This window comes from Colobus angolensis, unplaced genomic scaffold (genome assembly GCF_000951035.1).
Source record: "Colobus angolensis palliatus isolate OR3802 unplaced genomic scaffold, Cang.pa_1.0 Scaffold17, whole genome shotgun sequence".
NCBI lineage: Eukaryota > Metazoa > Chordata > Mammalia > Primates > Cercopithecidae > Colobus > Colobus angolensis.
In genome coordinates, this window is record NW_012114821.1 from 1,819,572 (window position 1) to 1,828,173 (window position 8,602).

Sequence of the window (8,602 nt, forward strand, 5' to 3'; positions counted from 1 at the left end):
AAAAAAAAAAAAGTAGAGGTGGTTTCACCGTTTTGGCCAGGCTGGTCTCGAACTTCTGACCTCAGGTGATCCACCCCCTCCTTGGCCTCCCAAAGTGCTGGGATTACAGGTGTGAGTCACTGCGCCCTGCTAAGTTTTTTATTTTTAGTAGAGACGAAGTTTTGCCATGTTGCCCAGTCTGGTCTTAACTCCTGGGCTCAAGGAGTCTTCCCACCTCAGCCTCCCAAAGTGATGGGATTACAGGTGTGAACCACCACACCCGGTCTCCCATGCATCTTAGAAGCTAGAATGTGCCAAAATCTAATAAAGACAGGGTATAGAAAATGATTTGATGACTGGATGCAGTGCCTCATGCCTGTAATCCCAATGCAATCCCGTCTCTTCTAATAATAAGAAAAAAATTAGCTGAGTGTGGTAGTGTGTGCTTGTGGTCCCAGCTCCTCGAGAGGCTGAGGCAGAAGGATCACTTGAGGCTAGGAAATCAAGGCTGCAATGAGCTATAATTGTGCCACTGCACTCCACCCTGGGTGACCGAGAGAGATCCTGTCTCAAAAGAAAAAAAGAGTTTTTTGTTTTTTGACAAAGTTTTGCTCTTGTTGCCCAGACTAGAGTGCAATGGTGCAATCTTGGCTCATTGCAACCTCTGCCTCCCAGGTTCAAGTGATTCTCATGCCTCTGCCTCTCTAGTAGCTGGGATTGCAGGCATGGTCCACCACACCTGGTTAATTTTTGTATTTTTAGTAGAGACGTGGTTTCACCATGTTGGCCAGGTTGGTCTCAAACTCCTGACCTCAGGTGATCCGCCCTCCACAGCCTCCCAAAGTGTTGGGATTACCGGCGTGAGCCACTGAACCCGGCCCAATTTTCTCCATGAACAGATGTTGCAGACCACGTTGGTGGCCCAGCCCATCCACCTCACCTCTCTGTCCTTACAGAGTCCCCTTTGGCTCATGTGGTCGTCTCCTCAGTGAAGCCACATGCTCCAGGGGAGGCTGGCTAATCCTGGTCCCAGAAGGTATAGACAGGGATGCCTGGCCAGAGGGTGTTAGAGCCACGTGGGCGCCCTCACGTGTCGGAGCCTGGGTTTGCAAAATGTCCCGCAACGGCGGGCGCACCTGCACCGTCACCATTCTGCTCCAAGGCGAGCAGGACACAGGCAGCTCCTGTGGTCGTGTTGGTCCTGCTCCCCTGGCAGTGACCAATCTACACCCATGGGCTGGTGACACAGGTGGCAGGTGGGGCAGGCAGGGGTCTTCGAGGAGCTTCAGGGAGAAGTTTCTCTGCCTTCGGAGGGTCCACAGAGGGGAGGCCATGTCTTCCTCCCCGGGCACTCCTGGGGCTGAGTGTGATACCAAGAACCATGCAGGCATCTTGTGACAGTGGGGGAAACTGCAGACACCCTGAAGGCGGCAGAGGAAAGCACCGGGCAGCACCCCGCCCGGCCGGCCCCCCACCACCACCCCGGACTTGCTCCTCTTCCTCCTCGTTTGCTGCGATAACAGATCTCCTTCCCACTTAAGTCACTTTGAGTTGGGTTTTCTGATATTTGAAGCCAAAATCACCCGGACACAATATACATTAAAATTTTGATAAAATATCAGCAAATAAAATCCAGCAGTGTGTTAAAGCAAAGATCCAGCCTGACCAAATAGTTCCCACATCAGGAAATTGTTCAGCAAGGAGATCTCATCTGTCTATTAAAAAAAGAAAAATCATGCACTGATATTCATGTGGGCCCAAAACATTTGATAAATTCAACACTTCCTAATTTTAAAAACTCCTCATAAAGACAAAGGATCAAACACAGATAAAGACTAACCGCATGGTAAAATCTTAAAATCATTGTCATTGAGATCTAGAGTGAGATATGGATGACTGGTACCACCTCTATTCTTCAGAAGGGTTTTGTAGCTCCTGATTAAAGAAATAACACAGAAAACCAAGGATTGGAAGAAAGGAGGCAATGTTATTTTTATATTCAGGTGACATGATTGTGTAATCTGAAATCCCAAGAAATTCAACCAAAAAACTATTAGAACTAATTTAAAAACTTAGCTGGCCGGGTGCGGTGACTCACGCCTGTAATCCCAGCACTTTGGGAGGCCGAGGCAGGTGGATCACCTGAGGTCAGGCATTCAAGACCAGCCTGGCCAACATGGTGAGACCCTGTCTCCACTAAAATTACAAAAATTAGCTGGGCGTGGTGGCAGGCGCCTGTATTCCCAGCTACTCGGGAGACTGAGGCAGGAGAATCACTTGAACTCAGGTGGCGGAGGTTGCAGTGAGCTGAGATCTCGCCACTGCACTCTAGCCTGGGCCATAGAGTAAGACTCCATCTCAAAAAAAAAAAAAAAAAAGAATTCAGTAAGGTAGCTGGTTTTAAGCTAACTGCATGTTCCAGACTGAACGTCTGTGTCCCCTAAATTCGTATGTTGAAGTCCTCACCCCCAATGTGATGCTACCCAGAGATGGGGCCTTTGGGAGGCATTAGGGCCCTCGATGTGGCCATGAGGGTGGGGCTCAGCTACAGGAAGGTTAGTGCCCTCATAGGAAGAAACAACTGACAGGTGTGGCACTCATGCCTGTCATCCCAGTGCTTTAGGAGGCCAAGGCAGGAGGACAGCTTGAGGCCAGGAGTTCAAGACCAGCCTGAGCAACACAGTGAGACCCCCATCTCCACAAAAATATTTTTAAAATTAGCCAGGTGTGGTGGTGCATGCCTGTAGTCCTAGCTACTCGGGAGGCTGAGGCAGGAGGATCACTTCAGCCCAGGAGTTTGAGGCTGCAGTGAGCTGTGATTGCACCATTGCACTCCAGCCTGGGCGACAAAGCAAGCCTCTGTCAAAGAGGAAGGAGCAGGAGAAGGAGCAAAGAAGAAAGAAGGAGGAAGGAAGAGTTTGGGTTTGGGGTCTTTTGGTTCAACCCTAAAGGTTGGATGACTTGATGTAGAGTCAACCAACCTTCCTTTCTTCTCCCCTAAATTCATGTGTTGATGCCATAGAGGAAGAAAGAGGGAGGGTGAAGAAGAAGGGAGGGAGCAGAAGAGGAAGGTGGAGGTAGAAAAAGATGATGGTGACCACAGCAAAGTGACAGATCATTCTCCCCGACCACCACAGGAGGACATGTCTGCAAGCCAGTGGGGGCCCTCACCAGGAACTGCATTGTCTGGCACCTTGATCTTGAACTTCTCAGCCTTCAGAACTCTGATAAAATTTATTTCTGTTGTTTAAGCCACTCAATCTGTGGTATTTTATTATGGCAGCCCAAGCAGACTAAAACCCTATATAAAGATCACTTGCTTTAAACAAAACAAAACAAAACAAAAAAAACAAAAGGCTGGGCACGGTGGCTCATGCCTGTAATCCCAGCACTTTGGGAGGCTGAGGCGGGAGGATCACGAGGTCAGGAGATCGAGACCATACTGGCTAACATGGTGAAACCTTGTCTCTATAAAAATACAAAAAATTAGCCGGATGTGATGGTGGGTGCCTGTAGTCCCAGCTGCTCGGGAGGCTGAGGCAGGAGAATGGTGTGAACCTGGGAGGCGGAGCTTGCAGTGAACTGAGACCGCACCACTGCACTCCAGCCTGGGCAACAAGCGAGACTCCATCTCAAACGGAACAAACAAACAAACAAACAAACATAAAAACAGAAATAGAAATTGAGACATTTTCTTTCACAAATGTGACAAAGCTACAGGCTATCTAAAAAGACATCATATAAGATATGTACATTTTAAGCTCATTCTTGTCGATCAAGGCCAAGGTGGGAGGATCACTTGAGACCAGCCTGGGCAACATAGCAAGATCCCCCATCTCTAAAAAGATAAAAGAACTTAGTTGGATGTAATGGCGTACACCAATAAATTCCAGCTACTCAAGAGGCTGAGGTGAGAGGATCCCTTGAGTCCAGGAGTTTGAGGCAGCAGAGAACTACGATTGTGCCACTGCACTCCAGCCTGGGTGACAAAGCAAGATCCCATCTCTAAGAAAAAAAAAGGAAGATGCAAGTTGCCAGTGCCCATGGACCCATATTCTCTTGCATCGGTATTCAGAGAAAGGCAAACCAAGTAACCATGAGATGCCCGTTTTAAGTCATTAGATTGTCAAAAATTTGAAAGATTGATAACATGCAGTGCTGATAAGGATGAATAAAAGCAGGCATTTCCAAGACCTGCTTGGATGGTGTGAAGAGATCAAGCCTTTTAGGAAACCAGGAAGAAGCTATTAAAATTTAAAATATGTATGCTCTTTGCTTCAGTGGCCCCACTTTTTGAAATTAAGTCTTCTAACATAAAAATGTCAGAATTCATAGCAAACAAAATAAAAACCTGAATATAACCCCAATGCTCTTTAACAGAGGCAGGGACAAATATATACTGGCATTTCTATGCTGTGGATATACGCAGTTATTATATATAAAAGACATACGTGCTGGTTGGGTGCAGTGGCTCATGCCAGTAATCCTGGCACTTTGGAAGACCAAGGCAGGTGGATCACTTGAGCTCAGGAGTTTGAGACTAGCCCAGGCAACATGGTAAAACACTGTCTTTACAAAAACATACAAAAATTAGCTGGGCATGGTGGCTGGCGCCTGTAGTCCCAGCTACTCAGGAGGCTGAGGTGGAAGAATTTCTTGGGCCTGGGAGGTGGAGGTTGCGGTGAGCTGAGATTGTGCCACTGCACTCCAGCCTGGGTGACAGAGCCAGACTCTGTCTCCACAACAAACAAACAAAACAAAAAAACCCCGCTATATTGAATAAAACAAACTGCAGAAAAATGTGTGTGGACAAAATTCCATGTTGGTATTTTCTAAAAAAGGAAAGACACAGAAGCAAACTCACATTTGTGTGTGTTTGCAGGAGCCCAGACTGAGCGCGTCAGTTCCATTCCGCTATTCCACCGTTTCTGGCTTCCTCAGTTCAGTGTGTGTGTGTGTGTTTGTGTGTGTTGGGGGGGGGTGGTGCTGCCTTTTTCTTTGCATGCTTCTGTATTACTGGACTTGGCACAGCAAGAATGTATCACTGCACTTAAAAAGATTTAGAGTTTCCTTTTCGTTTTTTAAAATTATTTTAGATTTGGAGGTGCATGTGTGGGTTTGTTACATGTGTACTGTGCACTTCTGAAGTTAAAAAATTTAGGGGGAAAAATGAGAGGGTGGGAGGGTGAGAAAGTAGAGGAGAATCTTGGTGTAACAGGCAAGGAAACAGACAGCGGCGGGAGGGGCACAGCAGTGAGCACAGGGACCTTTTGCAGATGAGATGATAATTGCTGACGGGGCTGCTTTATGCTTGTTTTTTCTTTTTTAACTTATAAAAAAGAAAAATTGAGACAGGGTTTCACCCTGTTGTCCAGGCTGGTCTTGAACTTCTGAGCTCCAGTGATCTGCCTGCCTTAGCCTCCCAAAGTGTTGGGATTATAGGTGTAAGCCACTGTGACCAGCCTTTTTTTTTTTGAGACAGGGTCGCCCTCTGTCACACAGGCTGGAGTGTAGTGGTGTGATCACGGCTCACTTCACTGCAGCCTCAGCCTCCCAGGCTTAGGCAGTCCTCCCATCTCAGTCTCCCAAGTAGCAGGGACCGCTTGCATGAGCCACCACATCCAGCTAGTTTTTGTATTTTTTGTAGAGATGGGGTCTTGCTATGTTGCCCAGGCTGGACTCAAACTCTAGGCTCAAGCAATTGGCCCACCTTGGCCTCCCAAAGCGCTAGGATTACAGGTGTGAGCTGCTGTGCCCAGCCTGCTTTATGCTTTTATATGGACCAGTACTTTGCAAGTGTGAGCCTGGCAGGCTCTTGCTGCAACCAGGAACATGCAGATTTTCCAGATGGGCAGGAACCTGGGTTCCTTTCTGAGCCTCCACATGTCCTGGGTGAAGACTCCAAGGTCTGGAGAGACTGACTGACTCACCCAAGGCACAATGGCTGTGAGCTGGAAGCCAGGACTCCTCACAGCACAAGCTTCTTCAATGTATGCCAGCCCATCTGCAGAGCCTGGTCAAGCTCAGGGAAATGCCACCACTGAACCAGAGAGCCAGCCAGGAGGAGGGAGTCTAGAGAGAGAAATCTGGAAAAAGCAGCTGATTCTGGAAATTTCCTGCTTGGCCTGGATTAGGTCATGTTGGGGACTGGCTGCCCAGTGGGTGCTGGGGCATTCAGGCTTGGGGTCTTCTAGGTCAGTCCTAAAAGTTGATGATTTGATGCAGATTGCTGGTACTTACTTCAACTTTCCTTCTGGTTGGAAGCCTTAATTAGTTGAGATTGCTGACACTGTTTATGCATATCAGTATTTTTTTAGAATGTGGAGCAGAAGAGGTAGGCTTTGGAGGATTGGCTAAACCCAAAGAATTTAACTGGCCGTGTATTTTGGCCACTGTTGCAGCCTATTAAGATCTTGGAGTCTGGGTTTGCACCTGTATTTAGAAGGTGCATAAACCCACACAAATTCTAGGATAAATAACTGCAAGGCCGGAAGAGAACATGCTCTCCCGCTGCTCGTCTGTGATGAATGGAGTAACAGGTACCGCAGGGCGACCAGGAAGCCTTCATCAATGGTGGCAATAGCCGCCGATGCATCATCTGTGGAGGCGTCACGAGGGACGGCTGGGGCAGAATCAACAGGACGTGAAAATGAATTGTTTGTAACTACAATCAACAATTTTGTGTTCGTGAGAAAGTCATTCATCATCCAGAAACCACCTTTAGTAAAAGATGCACCTGGCTTCCCGGTGAGACGGAGCCATCCGTCCCTCCCCGGTCACAGGGTCAGCTCGGGGCTGCCTAAAGCCCCAGAGAACAGACACACATAGTTATTCTTATTTGAAAATAAGAGTTGTTAAAAATAAAAAAAAAAAAAAAGAGCCACTGAGAACACTAGCTTGCCAGGAGCATGGTAGGAGGAACCACGTGGGGACAGAGAGAGCTCTTTAAAGTCCTCATCTTCTGGGTGCCCTGCCAGGCCCTGGTGGTGGGGCCTCCGTAATTAAGGAGTGCCCAGCCTGCTCTGGGACCTTCCTGGGCTGTGTGTGTTCATGTCCCTCCCGGATGCTAAGGGGCTGTGTGCGCTTGGGGAGGGAGGGAGATGGCCATGGTTGGCCTGCTGGCTTCTGGGGAACTGCACTTTTCTGGCAAATAAAAGGAAAAAGATATGGGGAAGGGGAACACACGATTGTCCTCTGAATGTGGCAGAGTGGCCTGGTGTGGGCTTTATTCTGGTTGCCAGTTTCATCCTTAGGACAGCACCTTAGTGAGGGTGGCCCGGGCACAATGCACTGGGTCTCTGCAGTGGGCACTTACGGGCACTGATTCCGGCAGCTGGATGCACCTGTGGCATGTTTTATACAACTGAGGCCACCCATGGCCTTCTGTGCTCCAGCCTGATGCAGAGCCCACTGCCATAAAGCAGTGAAACCGGGACGTGTGTGAGGGTTGCTGGTGGGTTCCACATCGCAGTGGGAGGAAGAGGTGTGGAGGACTCAGACACGATTTTGGCCTTGGCAGCTCAGAGATGGCTGGTGTGACCAACAGATGGGGACGATTTGGGAGGAGGAGGTTTCGGCAGAGCCTTGGGTTCGGGATGCTGGGCTGGAGCTTCTGTCACACAGCTCAGGGGAGACGTCCTGAAGGCTGCCAAGTCTCGAGCTCAGGGGCCAGGCTAGAGGCCAACGTCCTCACTGTAGACGTCTTTGCTGTACGGTTGCTGGGGATAGAGTGCCAGGATAGTTCACGATAGTGGGCCCAAGGAGGAGGGCAGCAGAAACAGGGCCAGGGGGCCGCCAGGAGCCCAGGGAGGAGCCAGTTCCAAGGGAAGCCGTGACCAACACATGTGCCATCCTGTGCCATTGACATCAAGACCAGGCTGCCAAGAGTGGAGGAGGCTGGTGGAGACCCTGTTGGAAGTGGTCTCAGGGGGCTTTGAGAGTGAGACCTTTTCTTTTTGATACAGGCCGTGTCACTCTGTTGCCCAGGCTGGAGTGCGGTGGTGTGATCACAGCTCACTGCGGTCTTGAACTCCTGGGCTCAAACAATCCTCCTTCCTCAGCCTCCCAAGCAGCTGGGATTACAGGTGTGCGCCACCATGCCTGGCTCATTTTCATATTTTTTGTAGGACAGGGTCTCCCCATGTTGCCCAGGCTGGTCTCGAACTCCTGGGCTCAAGTGATCCACCTGCCTCGTCGAAGTGTTGAGATTATAGGCGTGAGCCACTGTGCCCAGCCAGAGAATGAGAATGCTTTAACGGTGATCAAAGTGAGCCAGAGGAGCAGAGACGGACATAGGGAGTGGGCACACCTGAATTCTGAGGACAGGTGCAGTACTGTTTGCAGGGTCAGGGGAGGGCTGACAGGTGGCTGGCCTTTAATAGGGGGCGTAAAGAGTTCAACCACAGTAATGGGGAGAAGATGGAGGGGAGCAGAGGTTTGGTGGGTGGGGGGCACAGGCGGGACAGACACTGTGTTGGGAGTGTGGGGTACCTCTGTGAATTGTCCCCAGGTGTCAGTGGCACAGAAAGCAAGGCCTCTGCCCAGAGTGGCCAGGGAGGGGAAGCGGATAGGACGGGCTGAGGACGGGGGCCGGGGCCCAGTCGAGGTACATGGAGGCTCAGAA